The following is a 12,112-nucleotide window of genomic DNA, read 5'->3' on the forward strand; positions in this document are numbered from 1 at the left end:
TTATTCCATGCTGTTAGCCCCATTGAAGCAACAGTCTCACTCTGGCAGGTAATGTTATGACATATATCATATTTACCCCAAAACCGTGGGCACAGATTTTTGCCACCCATACATCCATGTAGGCATGGACTGAATATAGCCCATTATCTTTAACTTCACCAAGCCCCATTATAATTTCAGATGGTAAAGTGGGCAGTCCGATCATATGTGCAATAGCCTCATGGAGACGCGAAAGCGTGATCTGACTGAAGATGGAACAACAGTTTTAAATTAAAATGCCTTTGCCTAAATGGCTTAAATCAGACCCTTATGGATATGTCAATGGAAACATTGAGTTGTGTTAGAACTTTAAAAATTATTGACATCATACCTGTCCCAGAAACTGTACTGAGAATTTGAGCAGCATAATTACCACTAAGCCTGTTTAAAGCAACTTCATTTATGCATCCCTAGTAATATCCTGGGTGTAACTAGGGAAGGACTAGACAAAAGCCAAACATTTTGCGTGCCTACCGTACTTGTTTCTAAATACCTGATGTGCTCAGATACTACAAAGATGGGGCAATACAATTTATCCTCAGAATAACCTGTGTGGTAGAAAATGTTTGGCCTAGCGGAGGGAACAAATGTGCACAACCTTTTACACTATCATACAAAAAGCTCTACAATTAACAAGGCTCACTACTTTCTACATACTCATGTTGAGCCCTTCCTTCTACCCTAGTGCATCAGCAACAGATCTCCCTAACTTTATACTCTTTCATTTTCTTGAGAACCTACAAGGCTAACACACTGAAAATTGTACATACGGAGTTCCTCAGAGGAGATTACTTTAGTTCATCTCAGGAAGGTGTCCACTGTACTGAAACTGCAGTGTGGGAGGGAGAGCACCACATGGTTTGCGAGTAAGCTGAGTCAATTTACAACAAAGAATTTGCCCTTGTCGCTCTGAAATGAGCCCTTAAGACCACTGAACTGTTTTATGTCTTTTTAAAAACCAAAAAAATTATTTGAATAAAAAAAAGCCATTGCTTAGAGCCAAATTTCAACCCAATAAAAATGCAAATTGATTAGTTATACACTACTCAAAACTCATGTTGATATTAAAAAAAGGGAATTCCAATAGAGCCTTAACTACAGGGGCACTGTCGTGTTTCATTATGCTAGCACTGATTATCTTTCATCTAGCCAAGATGTGATACGTGCATTTTAGAATCCAATTGACAGATAAAGAGGTCCACAAGTTAGACAGAAAAGCAGAAATAAATTTTGGCTTTAGGGATATGTTTGAATCCTTCAAGAATAGTCAGAGTAGACAGTCTCAATTATTCCTCCAGGAATCTGATTCATCACCTTTAGTAAACACTTAGCTGTTTATTACTTTGGAAGCCAGTTGACATTTGGGTAAACAGTGATCAATTTAAGGATTGCAACTTCTTCTAGCTGCCTGATTGCGAGCTAGAAATATTTAGTGCCACTATTTTCTTAGACACTGCTGATTTTCATAGTGGGTTCTATGCCTTATTTACCTTTAAAAGTACAGGATTTCTGTCCACCTTTATAAAGAATAAATTAATTTTCATTGTGTAACCAGCTAACAGTTATCTTAATTAATGTACAAGCGGTAAATCCAGCCTTTGATGATCATGTATTAAAATAAATTTAAGTCATTGTCAGGGTCACTAAAAATGGAAATAAATTTTGAAAACAACAAATGCAACAGTGCATAGAGTTAGATTAAATGCCTACAAGCTTATTTTGTCCCAGCTGATTTTTCTTGGAGTGCTTCTGTTTTAGCACTTATCCCAACATGTTTAAATGGTACTAAATACACATTAATATATAAAACCTCATTCCAATCCCATTTTGCAAGTATTTATAAAAAATAAAAGCAATACACATCCGACTGCTCATAGCTTTAAGCAATTCTAGTATATCATGAAGATAACCTTGGCAGAGGTCAAATATACTTGAACATGTTCCCCTGGTCTCTCTGCTTTAACCACCAGGTACTCAGAAAGATCAAAGTGAGGAACAAATTCATGATGTGTCCTGATTATTATTAAAGAGGAAACAGCAATGGTAAAGTGCAGTGCAGAAGAATAAAAAGGTGATCAATTTGTAGATTTATATCAAAAGCAATAGCTTTGTTGCTGTGCTTACCAAATGTATGTTTAGTTAAAAACTTGGACCCTTCAAATAGAAACATCATTTCTTAATTCCAGGCACAAGAAATCTAGATTGATGTTGCTCCACCCACCCCGATAAGCATCTTTTCAATTAGGCCTGAGCCACCTAATTTCCCATCTTCTACAACTCAGTGACACACCCAGAGGAGAAGAGCCCCTTCCAACCATCTTTTCTTGCCAATTCACCAAGGCAGTTCACTGAAAATGAAAAGCACTCACTTATAAATAGTGGCAACAGTCTATGGCGTGTGTATGTAAATATCATTTCCTAGCACCTGGGGTCTGGAAGGTGATGCATACAAGATAAAGTTACCCCTGGAGCAAGGCAATACATGCACAATGAAATTCCTTCTGGTTCAGAGGTCCGGGACAATGCCATTCACATAACACAAGCAGGGGCGGCTCTAGGAATTTTGCCGCCCCAAGCACGGCAGGCAGGTTGCCTTCGGCGCCTTGCCTGCGGACGGTCCACTGGTCCCGCGGCTTCGGCGGACCTCCCGCAGGCTCCGAAGCCGCGGGACCAGCGGACCCTCTGAAGGCAAGCCGCCGAAGGCAACCTGCCTGCCTGCCGTGCTTGGGGCGGCAAAATTCCTAGAGCCGCCCCTGCTTGTGTTATGTGGAACACAAGACTGCCATTGGGTTTGTTTAGAAGAGGACCCTTGATGTAGCGGCTACTTTGGGATGAATCTGTATACTAAAGAAAGGGTATCCAAAATGGCCTTTCAAAGCCTGGCATGAAGAGTGTTGCTGGATGTAAGCAGATTACAGACATACAAGATGCATCCACTGTGTAGATTCAGTGGCCTTAAATCTTGCACAACAATACATGCTAAAGAACCACCTGTAGCTTTACTTGGATTTAAAAAAAAAAAAAAAAAAGACTTTGATAAAGTCCCTCACTAATGCCGGTAAATTGAGAGAGAGTTTTCTGTTATGGATTGGAAACAGGCTAAAAGATAGAAAGAGTACAAATAAATGGTTCATTCATTTAGGATCCAAACTGATTCACCCAGCATTTAATCTAATTATTTCCGGGAAAAGTAGTGCTAGGGAACAGTGAGAAAGCAAAATATCTGTATGCCTAATATTATGTAGGTACACCAGAAAGACCTAGTAGACAGCCCTATCATATCATCACTTTTTTAAGCAGAATTCTCATTGATAAAATATAATTAGAGACATTGAGAGACTTCCATATAAGACAGTCATAGAAACTTCTCCAAAGGCCACAGAAGTCAATGTGAAAACTTACAACAGGCTTTATACCAGCTCAAATACATGCTCCCCATATTAAAAGAATCAGGAATATACTCACTGAAATGTAAAGGACACTGATTAAAAAACTGATAAAAGGAATCATAGAATATCAGGGTTGGAAGGGACCTCGGGAGGTCATCTAGTCCAACCCCTTGCTCAAAGCAGGACCAATCCCCAACTGTCCCCAAATCATCCCAGCCAGGGCTTTGTCGAGCATGACCTTAAAAACCTCTAAGGAAGAAGATTCTACCACCTCCCTAGGTAACCCATTCCAGTGCTTCACCACCCTTCTAGTGAAAAAGTTTTTCCTAATATCCAACCTAAACCTCCCCCACTACAACTTGAGACCATTACTCCCTGTTCTGTTATCTGGTACCACTGAGAACAGTCTAGATCCATCCTCTTTAGAACCCTCTTTCAGGTAGTTGAAAGCAGCTATCAAATCCCCTCATTCTTCTGTACTGCAGACTAAACAATCTCAGTTCCCTCAGCCTCTCCTCATAAGTCATGTGCTCCAGCCCCTTAATCATTTTTGTTGCCCTCCGCTGGACTGTTTCCAATTTTTCCACATCCTTCTTGTAGTGTAGGGCCCAAAACTGGACACAGTACTCCAGATGAGGCCTCACCAATGTCAAATAGAGGGGAATGATCACGTCCCTCGATCTGCTGGCAAATGCCCCTTCTTACACAGCCCAAAATGCAGTTAGCCTTCTTGGCAACAAGGGCACACTATCAACTCATATCTAACTTCTCGTCCACTGTAACCCTTAGGTCCTTTTCTGCAGAATTGCTGCCTAGCCATTCGGTCCCTAGTCTGTAGCAATGCATGGGATTCTTCCATCCTAGTGCAGGACTCTGCACTTGTCCTTGTTGAACCTCATCAGATTTCTTTTGGTCCAATCCTCTAATTTGTCTAACTATCAGAAACCTTTTCTCCATGTAGTCCAAGATCAAGGCACCTACTAACCTCTTAGATAAATGAAATAGATTAATCTTCTTTAGTTTCTCACTAGAAGACATATTTCCTAGACCTGAAATTAGTCTCTCGTCTCCAAAAAAAAAAAAAAAAAAGAAAAAAAAAGAAAAAGCTACATTTCCAATTGGTCAACATCCTTTTTGAAGTTTGGACACTAAAACTGGACACATTTTTTCCAACAATAGTCTCACCAATGACATATAGTGATAAAACCACCTACTCCTACTGGATATTTCCCTGCTTATACATCCAAGAATTGCATATGCCCTCAGATACAGAATCACACTGGTTGTTCATGTTCAATTGCTTATCTACTGGACCACCTAAGTCCTTTTCAGAGTCGCACTTTTCCAGGATATAAGATGGGGAACTGCAAGTGTTATTGACATGCTTTGTTTCTAGAAGTATGACCTTACAAATATACATTTGTATATTGCTCAATTCATTCCACCTTACTAACCAATCCAGATCAGTTTGTATAACAGACTTGCCCCACCAATATTTCCCACTTCAATTTTTGTGTGGATTTGCAAATGTTCTTCCAGATCATTGATAAAGATATTGAACAGTATTGGGCTGAGAAAAGACCTCTGTGACACCCCACTAGAAATACCCCCTCTGAACGATGATTCCCCATTTATAATTATTTTTGTAATCATCACTTAACCATCTTTTCTTTGATTTAATAGGGTTGTACTGATGTTATATAGTGAGTTTCTGTTTTTTTTTTTAAATCAGAATGTCATGGGGGCTAAGTATATTATGTCAGCCAAACTTGTGATTTCACCAAACAACAATATCAAGTTTGACAAAAACCTATTTTCCATAAAATCATGTTGACTGGCATTAATTATTGGCATCTTTTAATTCTATACTGATTGCATTCCCAATCAGCTTTTCCATGTTTTCGTCCAGGCGCAGTGTCAGCCTCTCTGTTCTAAAGTTTCTCAGGTTATTCCATTTTTCCTTTTAAAATATTGGCACAATTAGCTTTTTCCCAGCCCTCTGGAACTTCTCCAGTGTTCCAAGGTTTGTTCACAGAATTCAAAGAAGAGCCAATGGTTAATAATACCAGCAGTTTCATTAGATAGGACAAAAATGTATAGGGGATAAAAACCTTCATGCCATTCATAAATCAACCATTAAACACCTGGAATTAAGAAGAAAGTAAGCCTATTGGAAGATTATTGCCTAGATGCCCATTATGCAGGTGCATAGGTGCCAACTCCATGGGTGTTCCAAGGCTGGAGCACCCACGGAAAAAAAAAATAGTAGGTGGTCAGCACCCACTGGCAGCCCCGTAGATCAGCTCTTCCCCCTCTCCCCAGTGCCTTCTGCCTGCCAGCAGGCCCCGCTGACCATCTCTCCCCCTTCCTCCCCCAGCGACTCCTGTCTGCTGGCGATGAGCTGTTCAACAGCATGCAGGAGGTACGGGGCAGGAGTGGGGAGGAGCAGGAAGGAGCAGGAGAAGGGGCAGGGCAGGGTGGGAAGAGGTTGGGCTTGGGAGAAGGGGTGGAGCGGGGGCAGGGCCCCAGGCAGAGCGGGGGTGGAGCATCCCTCCCCAAGAACTTTGGAAGAGCCTCTGTGTGGGTGTACATCTTACTTTGAGGCATCTTACTTTGATCTCTGACAGAGACAGGGTACTGAGCTGGATGGACCATTGGACTGACCTACATTTCTAAGAGGTACAAATGAGCAATGGTCACATTTCAGCTCATAGGGTGCAGTATGCCACCCTCTTGCCTCTTCCCAAATAACATGTTCACAGGCCAAAGTACTTAGAGTAATATTCCCCTGCTTGGGGTCCAATTTATTAAGTCTTTATAAAAAAAAAGTCTCCTTTGGCCCCTCAGGTGCAAATCCTTTCTCCTTGTTAAGGATGCCACAGTTCTCTATGGGGCTGCGGAGTGGTTCAAGCCAGCTTTCCCTGTTCTCCAATAGCCAGGTTCCAAATCTGCTTTGCAGAGCCTCCCTTCTTTCTCTCCTCCTTGGCTCTCCAGAGGCTTCTGCTTTTATAGTCACCCCAGAAGGCTTGATTTTAGCCACATGACCTGCTTGCCATGAGCTTTGCTTTTAAAAAAAACAAAAACAAAAAAACCCAAACACTTGGGGAGGTGAGCTAAGTGTGTCGCTAAGTGCATCACAGGTTGGGGCTGGACCCATTGCCTCTTAAAGGTTCAGTCACCAAGTGACAGGAATGAGGTTCTTTGCTACAGATTTAGGTCTTGGATCCAGGTTGGATAGTGGTAGATTGTCTCCCTAGCTCCCCCACATTACACTGGTGAATTGAATTTCACCCTCATTGCAATAAAATTATGTCTTCAGACAAAAAGTATCAAACAGAATAGGTAAACAGGATTATAACAAACTCTGTTAAATCAGCAATGAGCAGACAAAACGCATCGAGCAGACAAAACACATCCTCAGTTCTACTATGTAGGCACACCACAATAAAATTGTGCTTATCCATATATCCTGAAGAGTCATTGGAAATTTACCCTTAAGATAGTTAAGTAATCATAATTATTTTTAAATCACAGTTAACAAAGAGATTTTATATTAATGTTACAATTAACAACTGCTGAATGTTAAAACACTTATTTTAGGTAATAGCTAATTGGCTGAAAGAGAAAGTGATGTCTTGACTTAGCAAATGTTTGAGAATCTTAAAGAGGGAGGCCCCAGTCCCTCTAGAAAGAAAAGGAGACATTAAATGCATGCAGTTTTGGGGGAAGTTCCTAAAGACAAATAAAAACATAGTAAGAAAATACTAAACTCTTTGGTAAGGATTTTTACTAAACCCCCAAACTGAATATCCATAAAGCTGACAATAGCCTACTCATTAAATCCCTTGAATAAATAAGAACTTAATAGAAAAAACATTTTGATTGCAACAGCTGATAAAAGTATTAGAAAACAGTTTTATCACAGCCGGTCTCATACTTTCAATCATAAGTCTTGCATACAAAAATATGTTCTTCTTTAGAACAAAAAATGTCTAATTGTAGATTTCCATTTTGTTTGACTGGGCAAGTTTTTCACTCATTGTTTATATAAACAACCTCTCCTCAAATCCACATAAATCCTGAGTAAAGAGAAAGATTTTGACAGGCAGCATATTAGCATTGTCTCTAGCTGGTCTTAGTCTTTCATCCAAAGAACCACTAAAAGCCCTATACAGATGTCCTCTTTTTAATGTTGAACTCTCCACTACGCTGTTATTTTTTGTAAAAGATGCACTATTATTTCCAGCATTTTGTAATCCTCTCTCTTTGATTGGAGTGTATCACGAATGAGTAAAGCCGATTGTAGCAAAGAGGACTGTCATACATAAAGATCCTGAAAATATTTGTTAACATAATGATTTGTTTATTCAGTTTGGCAAATGCTTTTATTTTAACCTGAAGTATCTTTTGTAAATGTCACTGGTAAATATAAATTCATAGTTGGCTAGCAAGCTTCCCTTATGTGCATTTCTAATTAAGCTCTTCCAAGATGCAGAATAATGTTTAAAACAAACATATCCTGTAGGGGATGAAAGTAACCCAAAGTGGTCAGATATTTTTCTTTGTAAAAATGAACATGAAGATGCACTGCATGAGCAGATTTGAGAAGAACATGGAATCTATAAGTAATGATGCTTCCATGTTTTCAATTGAGAAAATTAGGAAATCTTTGCTTGCCCTTTACAATATTATTGTCAACTTTGGTGTCTCCCACACAGCATGTAAGGTCATAAAGATGCACTGTCATCTTTACTTTGATCTCATTTTCCAGTAACATTCTATATACCAGGATCTCCTAAACGGTAACATCCTATATATTGTGGTATAGGCAAGACACAGTATGATAAATAAGAGATTGTTTCATCTGAGGCCTCATCAGTTAACTTTGAGTTCCAGAAGGGTGAATGGCTCTAAAAACTTGTGTTATGACCCTGCGCTATAATATATATAATATGAATTATGAACCTGTCAAAAGATTAAGAAAAAAAACCTGAGTTTATGCTTATGGTTTCTTTATCATAATTGGACAAATACAGATTTTTTCCAGTTCTCTTACATCCTTAAAACTATCAAGCCAATATAAGACAGTGAGTGTTTTCCAGATATTTGGTTTACACTAAGAATAAGGTGTGATAAAGTTTTGTATTATAAACCAAATATTATTCTGTAGCCATGATTTATTGACAGGATGAATTGTTAGTCTGATCTCATATGGAGTTTCCTATATTCCATTTACAATACTATTAGATGTTGTAAACAACTATTTTTATACTTATGTGTAGAAAAGCAAGCAAGTACTCTTGATCTATGGGCTAATGCTTAAAAGTCCAGTATAAATACTTGAAAATAGCTTGAGCATCTTTTGTATCAAACATTAATAAGGCTCACTTAGGCGCTCTTAATGTGAAGGAAAATTGGGTTTGTATGAAATGGCTACACTAGGACATTTCATGCTTTTGCAAGTGCAGTAGTGCGATCATTTCCTACAGTATGTCATTATCCTCTGCCCTGTGGTGCTTTTTAAAATTATCTCTTTTCACTCAAGCTGTCTGCACTATGTTTTTAAGCTGTATAGTTTTCAAGCTACATACTTTTCAATTTGTGAATAGCGTGTATTCAAATTTTGAGCAACTACATCACAAGTCAAGTAACATACCATATTGAGGTATACTCCCTTTGGACACTCCTAATAGAACTACAACTGCAAGAACTTGGAGAGAAAAAAAAATGTATCTCAGACATAAAGCCAGGTCAAGTTCCCCACCCCACACCCAATAAAGATAAGAAAATACTACTCTGACCATATCAGGAAGGAATATAAGGAATTTCCCTATACTTTTGCTATCTGTCCATTTTACCATGACTAATGCTTATTAATTCCTACATACATACACCATACTAAAAAGCAAATTAATGTATTGCCCATTTGCCATTGTAGCCAAATCCATCATTTCTTAAAAGAGCAGGAAGGTTATAGGTATTGTGTTTTTAAATATTGGTATGAGATCACCACTAAAATAATTACATTTATGTAATTCTGGATGCCACTCCACAAGGGAGAAGGTCTCCTCTCAGATTTACAACTGCTGGTAGTGTATGGTTTTGAAGAAGAAATAACTCATGCATTTTAAAAAGCACTTTTTCCATCTGTAAAAGAAAGATGAACATGAAACACGGATGGCACAATAAGGTATCTGTTCAGAGGATCAATAGGTAGTTGACAGAATGAGGGTCTGGTTGCAGGCGACAATCCACGAGTGTCTAAAATTACTGTACTGACCTCTGTATAGAAAATACAGCATTTGAAAGGTAGGGAAATACTATTGAAATACAGCATATTACACTAAATGTACAAGATCATAGTCATCTAAGCACAGAGATCCCTCTTCTTCATTCACAAATAGATATTAAGTAAGAAAAATAAGACTTGACTTCCCCCTCAACAATCAAAGGAAAAGATTTATTTGGATACTAACATCTGTCTGCAGATTGTGGCCAAGTGCTTTTCTGTGCTCATTTAGGACTCTACTTGGAAAGCTTTCCAGTTACATTTACCTAGAGATTTCTCTCTTCTACTTCCCATCTGACAGAAATCATTCAGCTGGGTCTGATGAATAATGGTAAAAGGCAGCTTGTATCAGTGATGATTGAATTACACATTGTTAAAACTGCCATAAAGGCTCATTCCAATGAGTATATTTAATTTACTTACTCTGCTCAGGGCTAGAAGCTTGTAGTTGTTTGAGGTCTTTATTTTACAAGACTTAAAACAAAAAAGAACCACCATTTTCTGTGAAAAATTATTAAACATTTGTGCCACTTTTTGATTATACTCCCTAAACTTTTTGTAATGTGATAGGTGCCTAAGCTAACACACATTTAACTTCTAAACACAGTTTTGAACCCATATTAGCACCCTCTGTGCCCACAATATGCACACTGTAAAATATTAGAAAACAAGGCAAAAGAGGAGTATAAAGGGAAGGAAGGAGAGAGTAGAAAGATGCAAGTCTAAAAAGGTAGAAACATGTAATTATATGAAAAATCTAAAGAAAATTATTTTGTCAGCTTTTTCTAAGAAAGGGAAGCAGGTGTCATGGCATTTAATTACTTTTTTTAAAAAACTACAATACAAAGGATTAATTTAGTCCTCTACTATCAGAAAAGCAGATCCTCCAGGGAATAGTGCTTTGAGAACAACACCAGTGTTTCAAACAACAAGTCTTAATAAGAACACTATCTGTTCAAAGATTGCAGATCTTGGAAACGAATCCTTCTCTATTTTGTTACCTGAGATTTCAAGTTTTTGATACTGAAACTCTTTTTTCGGTGTCAAACAATCATGCAAGAGGGGGTCAGAGAAGGAATGAGAAGTCAGGTGATTGACGCTTAAACCCAACAAATTAAATGTATTTATTTCCCGCTGAACAAGTCAAGTGACAGACAGATCCACTTGGAAGATGAGTAAAGTCAAGCTGCTTTCCCTCTCCCACAGCAGGAGTTCGAGGATTTGCTTACTCGCTTGTAAGCAGTTTGATTGCTTTAGGTTCAGTTTTTTTACCTCCCGTTTCCTTTAGCCTGCAGAATCCCACCCCTCCCATCTCCCCCAGTTTCGTCCCATGCCACCTTCCAGTGGACTGGAAAGCAGCCTTCTCCGAGACAGGAGAAACACTGGGTGGCTGGGGATTGCCACAATTCAACCCAGCGTTCAGATCAGGAGACACCGGACAAACTGTTTTCCAGCATCCGTTAACAGGAACATGTGCGCTCTCATCACCGCCCACACAATAGACCACCTGGGTCTCCCTCTCTCTTTCTCTGTACATCTCTTAATCCCCCCCACACGGTAACCACAAAATCCAAGTCACTGCTAGACAGCAAACATCGCAGACAGATCCAGCAGCAGCAGAAGCACCAACACCACTGCCTTACCTGGCAACCAGGGCAGGAGGAGTCTGTTTGTCCTTCAATGCTCTCGCCTCCTTGTCTAGTAGCAATCACACACGCTCTCTCTGCCTCTCCTGGGAGGAGACTGCAATACAAAAAGGTGTGTGTGTGTGTGTGGCAGCCCTCCCACATCCACCAGCAGGTTTCTGTAGCCCCCTGCTCTCAGTGGGGCTTGCTTTGTGTTGGGTGTTAAGTTTCAGCTGCTGCTGGCTGGGCGGAGGAGGAGGAGGAGAGAGAGAAACTGGGGGCTGTGCAGCTCCTAGAGCATCACCACACTGCAGCTTCTCTAGGAATCCCTCCAGTGAGAGGCAGCCCATCATCCCCCAGCCCTGGCTGCCTGATTGGCCGAGAGGCGGGGATGCTGCCTCCGCTAGCCAATCAGGCTGCACTAATAATAGGCGGACCTGCTCAGCCGGCATCGCCCATCCCAGGGATCTGAGAGTCTCTATCCCCCCCAGCGGGCTAGGGGGCTGGGAGGGAGTTCCCTGCGAATGACAATCAAGGACATCAAATCAGTCCTCTGGACCGGCAAAGTGATGACCCCCAAGCAGTGCTGCAAGCTGGAAACAGAGACGGCTGGGTGACCTGATTCGCCCCACCCCCTGGGACTTCAGGCAATTTATAGTATGGCATTTACCGACCACAAAGAGAGGCGCAGTAAGAGAGAAGCAGGGGATGGGGGATGGGGCAGAGAGGTGAGCAGGAACCACAGGCACTAATAAAAGTAAAAGAGCAAG

General features: G+C 40.2%; 1 protein-coding gene across 5 annotated transcripts in view; it reads right to left on the reverse strand.

Annotated features, from left to right (window-relative positions):
• The window catches only part of SYT1 (synaptotagmin 1), a 510,654-nt gene extending 498,966 nt beyond the window's left edge, over window positions 1-11,688 (reverse strand). For 4 of the 5 annotated variants that reach the window (XM_039507883.1, XM_039507873.1, XM_039507853.1 and 1 more), the window contains exon 1: window positions 11,361-11,687. The gene's annotated coding sequence lies outside the window, so the exon portion shown is untranslated. Of the gene's footprint in view, window positions 1-11,360 lie in introns of all 5 variants that reach the window. The other variant, XM_039507957.1, reaches the window with a different exon arrangement.
• Between the last annotated feature and the right edge of the window lie 424 nt (window positions 11,689-12,112).

This window comes from Mauremys reevesii, linkage group 1, assembly GCF_016161935.1.
Source record: "Mauremys reevesii isolate NIE-2019 linkage group 1, ASM1616193v1, whole genome shotgun sequence".
Lineage (NCBI taxonomy): Eukaryota > Metazoa > Chordata > Testudines > Geoemydidae > Mauremys > Mauremys reevesii.